The 18,084-nt window shown below is 38.3% G+C and overlaps 1 long non-coding RNA gene across 2 annotated transcripts in view; it reads left to right on the forward strand.

The window, feature by feature from the left end:
• LOC145674375 (uncharacterized) overlaps positions 1 to 13,207 on the forward strand; it is a 79,006-nt gene extending 65,799 nt beyond the window's left edge. For both annotated transcript variants that reach the window (XR_014128915.1, XR_014128914.1), the window contains exon 4: positions 6,435 to 13,207. This is a non-coding gene — a long non-coding RNA (uncharacterized LOC145674375). The remainder of the gene's footprint in view (positions 1 to 6,434) is intronic.
• Positions 13,208 to 18,084: the final 4,877 nt, after the last annotated feature.

An 18,084-nucleotide genomic window follows, 5' to 3' on the forward strand; every position in this document is an offset into this window, starting at 1 on the left:
GTGTACGTTCAGAAGATTTCATTTCATTTCTTAATTTTTTCCTAGCAACAAACTACGATACGTAAAAGTGCATTTATTTCACTTGTTTTACATACTAGTTCTATATTTGTACAATTTAATCGCAAGCACTGTGAGTTGTGTACAGTCATTATCATCATTGTAGGTATTCTGCCATTATTGGCAGGTCACTTGCTACAATTGAGAAACTTCCATGCTTCACAATCTTCCACTAACCTCTTCGTCTTCACTTACGATTTTTCTGTTTTCATATTGTCCATTAATTGTAGTCTTCTTCGCCCCCGTCCTCTTTCCAGCCACCATACCCTCATGACACAGTTCCTTCTTAGCCAATGCCCCAAGCAGTTTCTCTTCCTCTTCTTTAATAATATCTAAAATTGCTATTTTGTCCCGTACCATTTCTAACACCCTCTCATTCGTTTCTTTCCATTCTCCTTCACATGCACATATTGAAAGCTTCCAGTTATTTTTCATCATTTTTGCGTAATGTCCATGTTTCTCACCTATACAGCTCAATACTCCACAGGAAGCACTTTATGACTCTTTGTTCGAGGTCCCACAATACAGTAGCTTAGTGAAAATATGCGTGGTTTCATATCTATCAGAAATATTTCCTGTATACTGCGCACCGTGCTTTTTAGGCCTAAATTTGGGGAGGGGGTAAAATTGCACATTATATTCACGTAAATACGGTATATCGTTCCTTTTGGTTCCGTGGTAGTACAACTTAGAAAATATGTCCACAACGATAATCATTGTACCCAAACATCAATTAACACGTAGACTGCTGTATTCATCACTGATCATCAGGGTTGGCTGGTTTAATCCATGGTTTAGACTTTGGCTTAAACCAGCTTAAAAAAAAAAAAAAAAAAAAAAAAAAAAACTGGTTTAAACCAAAAAGCGAAAAATGTTCGAAAAAGTGTAACTATTCCTAAAATCTTGATGAACACGTTTCACTCCCATATATTATTCGTACTATATTCAGACCTAACTTCACCATTCATTACTCAGAGATTATACTACAAAAACAACTTTTTTTTATTTACTAAGTTAAAATTTTCCTTTCGAGATATTTTTATAGTTTATTATAGTTATGCAATTGCAATCAAAGGAAAATTCTAAATATTGTTTCGTTTTATTAATGTTTACTATTGATAAAATACATCGAAATGCCGTACTTTTTTTTTTTCGGGGGGGAAGGGGGTCATACAAACTCCACGAGGCATTTATTGAAATCAGAAGTATCTTTGGTATCTGTTTATGTATAAATGGGCCAGAGCCAAAGTGTACTCAAATAATTCGTATCTCTATTCACTTTTCTTACTGATATGCAAAGTAAGTCGTTATATTTCTTTAACCTGGATTAATAAGTCGTAGTGAACTAACATGAACTAAATTAGTTCTTCTGTACTCTGCAGTAATTTGAAATTGCCCATATGTAATTCTGTATAATGGTTTCACTTGTGCAATTGTTTATCTTTTTCTCCTTCTGAAATGACTCTTGACGAGTATATTAACAAGTATGTAAAGATCAGTACAACTTATTTTTATCAGAAGTCCTTTGAGAGTGTGTCGGCGGACGTATCGCATTTATGGTCAATTATTTCTGGTTCCGAGTTCAAATGGAAGACAGTTTCTCTCGGATGTAAGTCGGGAAGCGGTTTGGATTCCGCTTTAAGCTTATGCGACCCCTTCCAGCATAGCCCGGTTGTTGCATAATAACACCAAGGCGAAACAAACGTATTTCTGTCCATATATGATATAAATACAAAGAGCAAATTATTTAAACAAAAAATATATATATATATATATATATATATATATATATATATATCAATAAAAACCATGGTTTTTGCTTACCCTGCTGATGATTCACACTGGCCTTACTTTGCGGAGCCTGGAGCCATCTGTGATTTACAGGTTTTGCATCTTTGTATTTGAAGCCGTGTGAATCACCAGTGATACACAAGCACATAGGTTTAAATGGTGAATTATATTTTACGGCCTTAGAAAGATGTTCAGTATCCTTGATTTCCGGCTTCTGAAAGTTATTTACCCAAAAATTATTTGATCATTTTAATACATATTTTCCTCCAATGAAAAATGGCCCAATCGTGAATTTTACCCAATTTCGCTATGGCGGTCAACATGTTAAACAAGATAAAATCTATCATTTTCTTATTTAGTTTATTTCTTTGAGAAGGCCAATTTACACAGGAACCATTTGCTATCAACAACAATAATGGAAAAGAAATTAGAAGGATGTTAAAATATGGAATATATTTTAAGGTAAAGTTCTGCTCAGAGAAACCCAGACTACCATCCAGAGACTATCCGAAAAATTGACCCAAGAACCTTACGAATTCCTTTCAGGTCTGGTTCATTTTCTCTGCATTTTTGACACAGTCAAGGGTGGGAATTAAACGATAATATTGCAGTATACATATGAAAACTTCGTTGTAAATTAAAAACAAGAGAAGAATTTTAGGAATGATCCAAAAATGGATTAAAAGATTGCGATCTTGGCCAATAATTAGTTTTTGGATCAGGGGCCACAAAATTTTTGAGCGGACCCTAAATCGAGTTTTCGTATTTTTTTGCGGAATAAGCACATTATACTGAGTTAAGTGATAGTTTGGGTTTGGATACACTATATGCATAATAGTTTTTTAGATATAAGGCGTACAAGAAAATTTTTGCCTGAAATATATTGGATCTTTTGATCCAGAAAAAGGAAAGCTACCATACAGGAAATTACGATAATTTTAAGTTGTAAATTTGATGCATTATTTAAATGTTTAATCTAAAACAATTAGAAAACTGAGAATAATATTGTAACTACAAAGAGACTAGAATGGTTAACCATATGCTTTAGACGATCTGTTAATAGTTTCACTGTCAATTCGAGTGTATCTAAAACATGTCTGTCTCCAGTCACCTTCCTTGGAAACGAAACTAAGGAGTAATTTATGAAACTAAACTAAGAAAAAAAATCAACAAAACAGTCATAATCAACTCGCTCGTTGTTTTGGAATAGGGTATACATAAAACTGGCTTCTGTATATCTATCTATAGGTACGGTATATTTATTGTATTGATTCAAAAATTTATTGTATAGGTATGGTATATTTTGCAAACACAGATCTTTAAATAGAACGTGTATAAGTTACTATATAATTCTCAGACCACTTATTATTTATAAACTGATATTTCGAACATGGGGGCCGCGGTGGCTCAGTGGTAGAGCGTTCACCTCTAATGCTTGGGGTCTCGGGTTCGATCCCAGCCCCCGCCAAGTGAACTTTGTGGTGGACAAACAGCGTGTGCATGGGTTTCCTAGGGGTTCTCCCGCTTCCTCCCACTTTCTTCATTCCACCATTTCATTCGTTACTCATCATCACAGTCTCCTATAGCCTAACCGGCATAACTGTGGGACGTAAAACAAATATTTCATTTTCATATGATATTTCGAACATGTATAAGGAAAGAACAATCTCCAAGCAGGATGGTTCCTTGCGGGAGCTCATGTGGTTCGGATTCCACGTTGACCTGTAGGTCGACGTCAAATACAGCTTCGCTGCTGAACGGGACGCTAAACTCAAATCCATTCCAATCGAAGCGGGTTCTGCACGGAACACCAGAAAATAGTGAATACATTATAACAAAATCATTTTTAAATAAGTTCCTAGGTACATTATGAACACTTTCGCTAAATACATCATCAGATAAATAGATAGAAAAAAAAAAGAGAGAGAGAGAAACAAAGAAGGAAGACGAAACAGGAAAAAAATTAAAAGACAGAAATTACCCGTGAAGCGTCAAGATGGTGCCCACTATTTTCTGGTAAGTCTCAGAAGAAATGTTTTACGCTATAACATTTGCTAACTGCCTTCCTCCCCGTTGGTCTAGTTGCTAGCGCATCGCGTTTGTAGCACGTGGTCTCAGATTCAACTCCCAGTAGAGAGCATGGAACCCAGTAGAGAACTACGATGGTTCAGGTACCTTTTTAACCCTTTCGTATCACTATACACCATACGTGTGTATTGAGCTCCTTCGTGGCTAAGCGGGTAGCGTACGCACCTTTGGCGTTGGAGACCTGGATTCGATTCCCGGTGGGTGCTCATGTGATTCGGATTCCACGTTAATCACTAGGTCCCGTCTCATATAGCCTCGCTGCTGAAAGATACGTTAGACTCCAAATCAACTCATACGTGTGTATTGTTTTTTAAGACGCTCATATAATATCTATTATTGCTGGATTTACTTATTATTGAGTTGTATATGCATTGCGAAACAGGGTGACATGTGTTTTGAGAAGGAACTTATCAAGTTGGTGGGGGTCATGATATCATCTCTTTGGCTTTCTAGAGTACAACGCAAAGTATTTATTTTGTTCTCTTAGAAATGCTGTCTAAAAGGTTTGAGAAATATTTTATTTATTTCTAAGGGAAATATTTTCCCCTCCTTAATTTTCAAGATGTCAGATTGATATTCTGCACAAGCACTCGTACACCACTTAGTATTTTTCAAGTGATTTTTGAGATTTGTACAATCCGCGGCAAAAAACCTGCAACATGAGGATGTAAGTTTATTGTGAAACTACGCCTAACAGCACAGGGAATGAACATAATGTCTAAGTGGAACGAATCACGCCAGGATACACTTCGGCCTCCTCCCGTGCACACTTATTTTGGAGCAAAAGACTTCGTCATTTCACAATAAACTTATATGGTCATGTTGCAGGTTTTTTGCCGCGGATTATACATTAACACAGGGCCGGTCCAGAGGGTCCTAAATTTTTGAAAAGGATTTTGTTAGGAAAAATTTTCCCATTTTCCTGGAATTCCGCTTTTCGGGTAGATAATATGGACACTAGGGATGGCCAGAACCTGTTCTTGGTGGAACCGGTTTTCAGCTCTGAACGGATCCTGTTCCGGAACCGGTTTTTCGGATCCAGGTCCGGAACCGGTTCCTCGCAAACCGGTTCCGCCGGAATATTGTGACCATCCCTACGCTAAACCTGAGCTGCTGGCAGGCTGTGAACAATATGCTAGACGAAATGGTAGAAGCGACAGGCAGGCGCTCAGGCGACGGTCGCTTGTCTCATTTGGCTAAACAAGCTTGGTAACTAGCACTCATAGGCTAAACACCTACTGGTGGACAAAATTTTTTCTGGGGGCCACAAGCGGTCTGGGCGGGAGAAAGCACAAGCGCGTGGTCCTCTTTGCAGTTTACGGGTCTTTGGGGGCTTTCGGATCAGTCTGGAACCGGTTCCTAAGATCCGGTTCTGGAACCGGGTTTTCAGATCCAGGTCTGGAACCGGTTCCTAAGATCCAGTTCTGGAACAGGTTTTTCGGATCAATGTCTGGAACCGGTTCTGAAAACCGGAAGTTCGTGACCATCCCTAATGGACACGCGAATGGCACCGTTTGGAAGGTTGCGTTATTCTGAAGAGAATGAAGTACGAACCATGATCCTAGAATAGGTAGTGATGATGCAGTAGCTGCTTGACTGAAATTCTAAAATTTGCCTTTAAGACCCTAAAATCCCAAAAGGGTTAAACTATAGGTCCACATCTCATATAGGTTTGGTGCTGAAAAGGAATTTCAACATACATACATTTGCTAACTACCTAAATTAAAGCTAAATCCTCTTATTGGTGTGCAGTGCGCGAGAAAGGCATTTAAATGACTATTTTCCTCACCTTCAATGAGCTCCAGAAATGTTTGATTTGTTTCACACATAATATTACAATCAGAAACCTAATACAGTAGACTTCTGAGTATCCGGCGTAATGTGACGAAAGGGCGGGCAGGGTAACAAAAAAGCCGGAGTTCTATAAACTCATTTCTATTTGAACATTAACCATACCCCAGGAACAATTTACGAATACAGTACTGTACGTACTGTAGACTTATAATCAGGAACAGTAGCAAGCGTACTGTATTGAGGTCCGTTACACACTGACGAAACAATGAACAAGTAGCAGAACGCTGCTCTTTTTCTGCCACAACTTGTATTTTGCACACGACACATAGAAGGATCGTAGCAGACGCCCGCTTCCAATGCCTTGGCAATATTGCCCATGCAACTCCTTGCCTTCCCCATTTAATTACGATAAAAGAAAACTAGACCGGGTAGTCGCGAGCCGGATACTCGGGAGTCTACTGTATTTCGTTATTTAGCGAGAAACATTATCAAAGAAAGGGCTTGGTGGCAACCGAGAGGTTGAAACCTTTGAAATACGATTTTAGCCAGAAAACTATGCTTAAAAAAAAAAAAAAAAAAAGCCAAGCTATTTACCTGAATATTTTTCCCGTATTAGATTTTGTACCAATATTTTATCAAGAAAATTTCTGTAAGATTTCATTTTTATTTGGCAATCTAATTTAGTATTTAATTTTGTTTTTCAGCTTCATTCTATTACCTTTGGAGGAAAACTGAGAAATATTGTGTGGAATGAAAGTGAATGTTACAGTGCATGGAATGGTGATCTAGACAACTACGTGGATTTCCGTGAACTACTCAAGTAGCAGACGAGAAACTAAAATAGTTTTTGGTATCCTCTTTGGTAAAATTTGGTACAAAAATTAGTGAAGATATTTAAACAGGGAATTAAAGTAGAGGTAGGGATAGTTAATAAATTTTTAGGAGTAAGAAATTGTGTGACAATAATGGATTAAAGGAAAAGCCTCCTGAATGTTGGAGTTTTATACTGTACCGAGAAGAAGCATGAATATTAATAAAAGAACGATAGAAAAGTGGCTGGAAGCATGCGAAGTGTGGTTATGGAAAAGAGCTGAGAAATTAGCTAATTACAAAGGAAAGAAAGAAAGGATTCTGGGGACGAGTAGAAACGTAAAATAGCACTTCTTTTTTATACAAAGAACTAGTTTTTTTTTTTTTTTTTTTTTTTTTTTTTTTTTTTTTCATGTTGCCTAATTGTAGTTGTTTGTAAGAGATTCTGCTGGTACAATTAGAAGGACACTTTACAATACTTCAAAACACCAGTTTTTCCCATATCACATTTCACTATATCAAGAAGTCATCGCGATCGATTATAAACGATGATGTCAATATTGTTAGTGGGTACGGGCTAAGCTACAGGTACAGCCGAGATTTTTCAGTTCCTATGTATTATGAACTGATGAGGCTGTTTACAAGTGAGTGGCAGGTTAATCTTCATAATTCGCATTTCTGGTCTACTCACAATTTCCAATGTGACATGAAGTGACTAACCAACATCAGTAGAGTGTCGACGTGTAGGCTAGAAACTCGGCCTTATATAATTGGACTTTGGTTTTCTGACGAAGCATTGACTAGACATTTCCTTCAACATAACATACAAACATTCCTGGAAGAGATATCTCTTGCACGTCCTACAAATATGTGGATAAAGTTAGTGTCCTGCGCACACTGCCGGCAAGAATTAGACGTAAAATTTCCTGCTCGGTGAATTGGGCAGAGATCAGCTGTAGCATTTCATCCGCCGTCTCCTGACTTGATGGGTTTTTACTTCTGGGAGCGAGTAAATGACATTGCTTATCAGAGAAAAGGTCATTGAAATTAGCAGATATGAAACGGAAGATGGCAGTAACGTTCCAAGCTATTGGAGAAGCAGAACTGAAAGCCGTACATCACATATATCTCACATATGTATCCTACAATTACTGCTTAACAGCTAATGGTGCTCATTTCGAATATTTGTAAGCTCAGTGTTTTATAGTTCCGTCTCCACGATCAAGTTCACTGTTCGTATCGTCTAAATCAGTGATCGCCAAACCGTTGATCTCGAGCTACTAGTAACTCGCGGGGACATTTACGGTAGATGGGTTAACGCAGCGGTTGGCAATTTTTGTAAGTTTATAAGCAGTAAACAAGTGTAAGATTTTTTAACAGAAGTTGATAGTTCTTTTGGTTCGTTGCTCACAGTAAAATTTAAAAACGGTACGGTAGCTCAGAATCTTCGTAAGTTTGGTGACCACTGATCTAAATGAACTATTTACATGTCATAAAACTCATATTTTGAATGCAATAGTATTTTCTTTTTTTTTTTTTTTTTTTATCCTATAGTGTTGCTAGAATCACTGGATATTGAATGATATTAGGATTACTGCATTGTACATATATCTATTAAGGGAAGCATAGTGATATGTAGTGTATTCTTTGCTAAACGATGTGTACATCATAAGAACTCTTTAATACCTACCTAACCAGTTGGTTTTCCATTTATAATACTACCTTGGTTGTCGTAACAGTATAGTTTGAAAGATCATGAATATAATCTGTACTGTATTCATTTTTAGTTATGGATGTCAGTAATGCATTTTCTGCTTCTCTTGTCAACGTTCTTGCTACACGATTGCTACTACGTAGTTGAAACTGGTAGCAGATATTCTCGAAGCGTGACTAACTAATGTTACTAGTACTATCAGTTCCCAAGTATAATGGTTTCTGACTTACTTGATACAGGACCATGGTCCTGATTTGCTGTAACTGCAATGACTTTAGTGTCGGTTATCTTGCTCTTGGATGTCAGTAGGCTTATTTTATTTGCCGAATTTTTTCCAACAAGTTGAACCATTTCGAACGATTTGTCATTTGTACGATCCTCCTATTTGAAATATCAAACTCAGATTATGTACCCCTTACACGGGTAACTCTGAGGATATTGTTCCCGTTGCCAATGGGTTGCCCACTTCTGCTTTTATTGCCCAGATTATAGTTTGGTTACATTATTTTCAATGAGCTCGGATATATGACCACTGGATGAATTTCAGAAACGCACCATCACAAGGCCAGCTTGTTATTTAAAATTCTCGAGTGACTCACCACAACCTCACGTTAGAGGGCCCTGAGGGGGCAAGCAAAATGTCCCATTCGATTTATTATGACTTTGTTACCTTTTGCAATCTCAAAAATCATGCAGACTCTGCTGGCAATATGGAGGCGCGGTGGTTCACTGGTAGAGCGTTCGCCTCTGGTGCATGGGGTCCTTGATTCACGCCATTGAACTTTGTGGTGGACAAACAGCGTGTGCATGGGTTTTGTCGCGGTTCTCCCGTTTCCTCCCACTTTCTTCATTCCACCATTTCATTCATTCTCACCATCATCGTCTCCTTTAGCCTAACCGATATAACCGTGGAACGTAAAACTTAAAGATTTCTTCTTTTTTTTTTCTGCTGGCAATGCTGTGAAAGAACACAGAACACACACAAATTGGAGATACCTCCACCACCAAGCGATGTTGGAATGAATGCTTGTGTTCTTATAGAAAGAAACGGATTTGCTCAGATATTATGATAGCACTATACTCAGGTTATTCAGTCATGCTTAAATAAAACTCAACACTTACAAAATATTAGAAATTAGTAGCAGCAAAAGTGATAAGGAATAGGTAGGAAATTCTTAGATTTTTGCGAGTCTTTCCAAAAAAAAGTCTCACCATAGTCTTTCACAAAAGATTGTCTCAAGAGTTTAAGATGATCTGTGATAATAAAGTCTTGACAATTTAACCATAAAGTTTGTAAGTTCCCTAATAACCTTCACATCACCCCTATTAACTAATTAATAACTTATCTCTCACTGATCTAAACTTACTGATCCAAATTGAAAGTAAGAATTTTTATCGATTTCGGTAGTGACGTTGTATCAGAAGGAAAACTCACATTGATCGTTACCATTGGTTGATGATGTTCTCTGGTGTCCTCACGGGCAGTGTTTCTTTCAGAAAAAAATCTCCAAGGGGGTATTTTCAGGGTCTGGGGGGGTAACGTTGGAAACCAAAAGTTCAATGATTTCACAATGCAAAGTACTCTCAATTGAAAATATAATCATAGGGAAGTGGTGGAGCGTATGGACGATTTAAAGATAGAATTTTCCTGTGAAGAAAATAACAGACACGTATAGAATACTCAGTTAGTACTTGACTGAAGAATTAGATTCCTACTCGTAAATCTACTTTATAGCACATTTATGATTCTAATGATTATAACATGAGATTTTTTTTTTTTTTAAATTAATTAAGAATTTGTAGTCTTACCTGTTATGTTCCTCAAAGCTAACCTGCCGACAAAGCTGAGATTGACACCATTGTTTGCAGTTCAATCACTAACACTTCATAATATCCACATAATTATGTAATACTAAAAAACTGAACTGTGAAGCACGTAAGTCAAACTGTAAGACAATTCTTCCTCCCGAATACACGCATCCACACTCACATCACAAAATAACTTCATTCTCACGTAAAATAAATAAATAAATAAATAAATAAAATAAAATAAATAAATAAAAAAAATAAAAAAGGCAATTGGTATTAGTTATTTTAAAAGTACTTTTCACTTAACGTAAACGCATTCTTCTTTGCTTTTTGGTTGCATAACGTTCTATAACTTTGCAGAGAAATTCTTCACTAGGAACTTCTCCTTCAATGGAAATTCTCATGCAATGGTCCAAGGAAGTTTCCCCTAATCGATTCCTCAACGGTGTCATTATTCTGTTCATGGCACTGAAAGATTTTTCAACGGGCTGTTGATATTGGCACTGTTAGAATTTTTACACTGGCTTTTTTAAGTTCATCGTATCCAAAAGATGATGTTAAAATGTATTTTAATGGCGATATCTTGTCATTCACATTTGGTGCCAGAAATTTGAAAGATTGAAGATCTGCGTATAAGTGATCTTCATCTATGCCGGACAGAATGCTACAGAGACTTTTCACATCTGATTCTTTGATATGTTGAATAAAATCAAATGATTGAAAAAATGAACACGCTGAAATCAAATCAACAGCTTGCTTATTAAACCTTCTGCCCATTTCAGTGGCTACAGCATCAGCGAATTTAGCAAGCATTCCCAAACATTTCTTTTCTTCAGATTGATCTGACTTGATATTTCGGATTCCTGAAAGTATAACTTTCATTTCGTCGTAAGTAGTAAAAGTGGTACTAGACTCTTGTGTTGCTGCTTTATTTGCATCTTCAGAAATTGACTTCAGGTGAGCCTTAGTACTTGGAATCAGCTGGGGTAAATTCGCTAACTGACAGTCTTCCTTTTGCAGGTACTTACTTAGATTTGACACAGATCCCAGTATCTCTACCAACAAGAATATTACAATATTAGAAGAAAGGTCGAGCTTTCCATTTCAATTAATATTCACCTGCCAAGGAACAAAAGTCTCCACCTTCTATATATAAGTGCTCTAACGTCATTTTTGATCCATAACATTTTTTAATGGTTTTGTGATGACTGAGCCAACGTACATCCATGAGTTCTGAAATTTTCAAAGTAGGGTCCTGTAACATTTTTTGAACATCGTGAAGAGCAGCTTCTCTTATCGGAGATAGGCGGAATATCTTGCAAATGTCCCTCACAACGTAAAAAAAAAAAAAAAAAAAAAAAAAATCTTTTTACACATGGAAACAAATTTTTTGCACTTGTCACTGAAAGGGCCAAAACATGCGCTCTACAATGTATGTACGGGACATTTCTCTTTGCCTTTTCTGAAATTCTCTTCTGCACCCCAGAAACACTACCAGAGAAATTAAAACCCCCATCGAATCCACATGCCACAAGATTACCAAATGACAAATTTCGTTTGGTTATTTCATTTTCATTACAATTTCGGCGGTAGTGTCCTGAGGCGTAGTTATGCATAGAAATCTCTCCCTCACTACGCAACTGTCAGTAACATATCTCACACAGACAAAGCTCTGATTTATTCGCTGTGTTAGTCGATTCGTCAGTCATTAACGCAAAAGGTTTATCTTTAAGTTCAGCAGCAAACTCCTCATCTAACACTTCTCCCATGCACTCCATCTCACAAGCTGTGTCTTTGCTTGCTACCTCCAAAAGTTCGTCTCTCAATTACTAATTCACCATTCCTCGTTTAAAGGAATCATCCCGAGAACCGAACAGATTAAAAGATTGTGTTCACAGATTAAAAGCGGCTCATTTAACATCTATGTGCACCCCGGAGGAATAGCATAGTTGAATAAAACAGAAAAATTAAATAAACGAGCCCCCATAGAATCTCTCTCTAAGCAATATACCGAGTCCGGTTTAGATGTATCAGATTTAAGCAAAACTTCAATATACCAAAACAACAATCAAATAGGTAGATCCAAAACCTTAATGAGAAGTTAAAATAAGAAAGGATTACGCCCAAGGATTAACTTATAATTAATCTTTATTCATACTAATGAAAAGAAATCTCGCATCGTTCAGTTCGAAGAAAAGAATCCAGCCCTTTATAGGAGAGAACCATTTATCGCGCATATCTCCCAAAATTGGTCGTAGAATAATAAAGGAATTATTTTAACGAAAAAATTAGATAAGTCTAATTTCGCCTCCTACATGAGGTGTCAAACGGGTTTGGAACCCCTAGCCTCTCCTCCCTCTAAAGGAGTGGCGTAGTCCCAAAGCTAGCTAATAAAAAACAAGGTTCAGCGACTTAATTCGCTTTCCCCTTCACACAACCCTCTTGCTGTGTGGTACAGTTTAAGACCAACAATCTCCGTAGCCCCCCAGACTCTCTTCCTCTTAAGAGAGTTGTGGTCTGAAATTATGTCAAACTATACTTTTTGCATCACGGCGATACAGCCCTCTTGCTGTACCATGTCAATCTCTAGCCGCCTCTTTGAGAATTCCAGAAAAGAGACCCCGTCCCCTGTTTGGACAGAACCCTAACCATCTACCTCTTTAGACGGTCGAGCTGGAATCCTCCCCCACCTATGATTCTCCTGCTCTTATATAGAAGATACAACCAACGGTCACCAACCAGACGCTTGGTTTAAATATTTTAAAATTAACGAACAAAAAATATAAACAGGCAAGATTGCGTTCATTTCTGGATCTCCCCTAAGTGAGCTGTTAAAAAAAAAAAAAAAAAAAAAATCCTGTTGGGAAAGAAGGAAACTGCTGTCAGTTAACAAGCCATAGAAACAAAATTATACAAAGACAAGAATAAAAATATAGATTATATGAACTGTAATAATAATTTACCCGGCCGGGATTTCACTCTAAATCTATATTAACTAATAATACAATATACAAGAATAATAAAGAAAGTAATAAATACAAATATTAATAGCAGCTCCCTAAGAGGGTACTGCATGCTACTTACGTTTCCAAAAAAAAAAAAAAAAAAAAAAAAAAAAAAAAAAAATTGAAAAAAAAAACACAACTTTGCACTTAAAAAAAGAAAAGAGCCATTAGTCCAAATCACTTGTTCAGACTCTTTTAGTTCTTTGAAATATTGAAAGACTCTCTTTTTTTCTAAACACACACACAAAACACAAATAATCGAGAGCCCATTGTCCGCAAGCGTGAACTCTCGGCGGTCCCTTTCGAATATGTATGTCCCTTTCGAATATGTATATATTCACAAAATCAAAAACAAACATATAAAAAAAAAAAAAAAAAAAAAAAAAAACACTATGTCCAATCCTTAAACACATCACAATTTGGAGGTCCGTCCAGTGATAGTCCTTTTTATTTCAGAACTTTAGTCTCTTCTTCGCCGGACAGGCTTTCCAGTGGTTCCCGTCGTCCAATCCTTTACCTGGAGTGAGTGGGAGTCCCTCGCCATTAGTAAAGATCTCAATGTAATCCACTGGATCATCCTCCTGGCAACTTGTCGATGGTTCAGAACTCGAACCCGGAGCCTCCGCTACCGATTCAGGCCTCTTTCGTAGTGTTTGATATTCTCTCAGGTCCTTGAGAGAAAAGTTGCTCGGGTCACCTTGCAGAATATGTTCTGGGTTCGGGCCCGGTACTGGTCTCGCTTCTTATTGCTTTTCTCATCGTCGATGTTGAACATTAACTGAAGTTCGGTGGGATTTCGCGCCTTTGGTCTGGCCCCGCAATAAACACTTCTAGTGGGGGGCCTTTGGTTTTTTAAACTTAAAATCCATCGGGAACGGAGAGCAGGCAAAAACAAGGAGAAATCTCTAAAAGGACGTTCTTCTTCACGAAGCTGAATTTAACTGACGAAGTCAATTTCTTTTCCTTGTTCATTCCCACTTTATTTTTTTAACTCTCTCTCTTTCCCCTTCCCTCTACCAGCGTGGTTGAGCCAATCTGTCACCATGGGTCAATGTCTCGCTCTGATGCTAAATTAGCCACAAAAGGTGGAGTTCCAGATCTCTGCGGAATAGCCTGAAACAAGAGCTTAAAAAAAAAAAGAAAAAAGAAAAAGAAAAGAAAAAAGACTCTTTCGCAGCCTAAATTATATCTTCAGGAATCTCTTTAACACAGGAGATCTGTTGTTGTTTTACATTCCTGGCAAAAGCTGGGGGTGGAATAACCCTCTTAAAGGAATCCACATTAGCTTTTATCTCTCGGTTACTAAGAGAGTGTCGTAACATAAATGTGTTCTCTGCTAATTTCTTACAAATGACGTATGGTCCCCGATATTTGGGGAGCATTTTTGCGGTTATCCCCTTGTTAGCATCTGCAAATCTAACTGCACGGAGCCAGACAGAATCCCCCTCTCTGAAAGTATGGGGTTTTCTGTTCTTGTTGTATTCTTGACATATTTTTTCGTGTCTTTTTTCCTAAGTTCTGTTGGCTACTTCCATGGCTTTCTTTATGCTCTGGATTCTTTCCTTTACGAAGTCAGGGATCGGGTTCTCACTTTCCCCCACTACTTCTTCTCTCTTTTGGATTTCAAATGGCAATTTCACATATCTTCCCATATGCAAGAAAAAAGGTGTATGGTCTGTGGCTTTTGAGACTCTACTGTTAATGGCAAAGGAAAGAAAATCAAGGTTCTTTGACCATTCCGAGTGTTTTCTACAGTACATGGACACCAGTTTTTTTAACTTCCTTCACCCCTCTCTCGGCCCAGTTTGCTTTTGGCCTGTAAGCAGATATAAACGTAACTCTGGTCCTTAAAATTGCGAGCAGGTTTCTCCAGATCTTTCCTGTAAACACACTTTGGTTGTCGTTTACAATGCGATCATACCACCCATTTCTCGAAAAGAAAGTTAACAAACAATTAGCTACAGACTGAGCTGTGACCTTTCGAAGGGGAAACAAAGAAACAAAACGACTGAAAGCATCAATGATTATCAAGCAGAATTGATAACCTCCCCCCTTCGACCTAATTAAGGGCCCCATAAGATCTAAATAAGCAGTAGACCCTGGCTTATTCACTAGACTGCTGGTCATAAAACCTAACTTACTATTTGACGAGTCCTTATAAATAGCGCAGTGAACACAGGATTGACAAAATCTTCTAATATCCTTTCCCATCTTGGTCCAAAAGAATTGTCTTTTTGTCCTATTGATGGTTTCTTCGATGCCTGGATGTCCCGAGAACTCTAAATTGAGTCATCTCAAGTACTAAACCCTTCAAATCTCTGGGTACGCACACAACCCGCCTTTTTTCGCCATTTAGATCGACTTCTTTTTCTAAGACCCCATCCATGGATAATCTGGCAGTGGAAGCAAAATTCCTAATTTTTCTCTTCTCTGCTTTGCTACCGGTTAACTTCTTGGTTGTGAGAAATAGAATTACCTTTCTCAGGAATAAGTCAGTTTTCTGGGCTTCTCTTATTTTTATGGGTACTATAAGTTTCTCATACTGTTCAGAATTTTGCCGCTGCTCTTCTTCTTCTTCCTCTTTCATTAATATTTCGAATGGAAGATTTTTAAATAGATCTCGCTTCTCTCTCATCGTGCTCGGGAGAGTTTCAACGCTGGACACGTTCTGATCTAATTTTTTCTTTATAGCCTCTCTTGAAATCCTTCAGACCTCTACTGTCATAAAACGAAATCAGATTAATTTCCTCCTTAGGATTATCACTCACATCCGTGATTTTTCCTTCTTGGTCCATTATTTTAATATATCCCGTATCACTAGCACAGTTCAGAGGGAATTCTTCATTGGCATGCTCAGTCCCCTCGAAATTTTGATCCTCAGTGTAACCTGTCTCGATTCTCGACAAAAAATCCACCCGGTGGGTCTTGCCTTTTCTATATTTGAGAACCACTGGAAATCTGGAGATCCTAGCCAACCACCTGCTCACCATAGCTGGAACCTTGCTGGCTTTGAAGAGAGGGATCAATGAAGCGTGATCAGTGTATACATACACACAAGGGGAATGTATTAAGTACAGTTCAAATCTCTCTAATGCGAGCACTACTGAGAGGAGTTCCCGCATGGTGGTGCTATACCTACTTTGGGATTCCGTCAAGCGTTTCGATCCGAACGATACAACAGAGAAATCTCCTTTTTCGTCCTTCTGCCCGAGAAGATAGCCAGCGGCTATTTCAGAGGCGTCGACCAAGATATGCATGGGTTCTCCCATCCTTGGTAGCATCAGTTCACGGTTCTCAACAATCGCATCCTTTAGTTCTTGCAGGGCCTGGTCCTGTTGTGGCCCCCATGACCACCTGACTCCCTTTTTCAATAGTGACGTCATCGGAGCACAGATCTTCGCCATATCTCTAACGTGGTTTCGAAAATACTGAGTGAAACCGAGGGTCCTCTGAAATTGCTTGACATTCTTGGGGAGTTGCAGTTGTCTCACCATTTTAAGCTTCTCAGGGGTACATGGCACTTTGCCAGGTGTCAGGCGGAAACTAAGGAAATCTATCGTATCAGAGAATAGTACCGCCTTTGATGGGCTGAGACTTATATTAGCATCCGTCCTTCTTTTCAGAAGTTGCTCCATTGTATCCAATAAATCATCCGGTGACTCACCAATAACTGTGAGATCATCATAGTAGACTATTACTTTGGAATAATACAGGTCGCCCAAGACAATCTGCATCAATTTGCAGAGAGTATAAGGCATCGATTTCAAACCATATGGGGCTCGTATACATTGGAAGATCCCAAACGGGGTAAGAAATCCGGTATATTTTTTACTACGCTCCTCCAACTTGACCTGTGCATAACTATAGGACATGTCGAAACTACAGAATAACTTCCCTTTCCCCAAGTAGGATAGCGCCTCGTTAATGTTCGGGATTCCCCCTTTTTCATGTTTCGTAACTGAGTTTAAATATCTACAATCAAGGACTGGTTTCCACTTACCAGAGCTCTTTTTATGTAAAATGGGATTACTAAGATACTTTGTAGAGCTCCTTTCGATCAAGTTTTTATCTAACATTTCCTGCAGCAACTGTCCCAGAATTCTTCTCTTATCTTCAGACATTGGCCTTAGTCGAGTTGAGAAAGGCCGAGGATCGCTCAGCTCAATTTTGTGTTCTAAAACGTTGGTTTCCCCAGGATCCTCAGAAAAAACCTTTTCGTACTTATAGAGAAGTTCCCTCAGTTTTTCATATAGGTCTTCGGGAAACTTGACGCCCTTCAACATATTTTCAATGACATTATCTTCATCCGAGCAATTAATTTCTCTAGTTTCTAGCGTCTCAGGGTAATCAAATTCCCCTACTCGGAATTTCCCATCCGAAAGGACTGAATTTTATTATCTTTGTTGAAAGAAGAGTCTCTGCCCATGATAATACACCTCGAAAAATTACTAATTACATGGAATTTCTCCTCTAACTGGAGTCCAAAAAATCTCAGAGGAACAACCATAAAACCAATTGTCTTTGCCTCTCCTTTGGCAAACCTCACATTTACAGAATGATCCTGCAATGTTATTCCTAACCTTGACCATTTTTTCGCAACTTCCTCATTTACTGCCGACAGCAAGCTTCCCTATCAATATACAATTGATAATTATCATTTAAAATCGATTAATATTAAAATAAATGTATTAATAACGGCCTCGGGGATATGGACCGTTTGTTCCCCCCCCCCCCCCCCCCTCGGCAGCTTCATTCACGTTTTTTGAAGTAGTCTTCTTAACTCGACTAGCTTTGGGTTCCTTATTTAAAGAATGCTTTTTGCTGTGGTCTGGAAGATCTTTTCTTTCTTCTTGTATTCCTTTCCAAAATGATTTTTTTCCTGTTCGCAGGTCGAGATTTACGACGCGGACATTCATGGGTGGACTGTTTGTCCTTTTCCCCTCCCTGACCACTCTTCTTACCCCTACCCCTTCTCCGTCGTGTTTTATTGCCAACGACCGCGGTAGGGGCGGGGAT

Source organism: Thermobia domestica, chromosome 17 (assembly GCF_964235325.1).
Source record: "Thermobia domestica chromosome 17, izTheDome1.hap1.1, whole genome shotgun sequence".
Classification (NCBI taxonomy): domain Eukaryota; kingdom Metazoa; phylum Arthropoda; class Insecta; order Zygentoma; family Lepismatidae; genus Thermobia; species Thermobia domestica.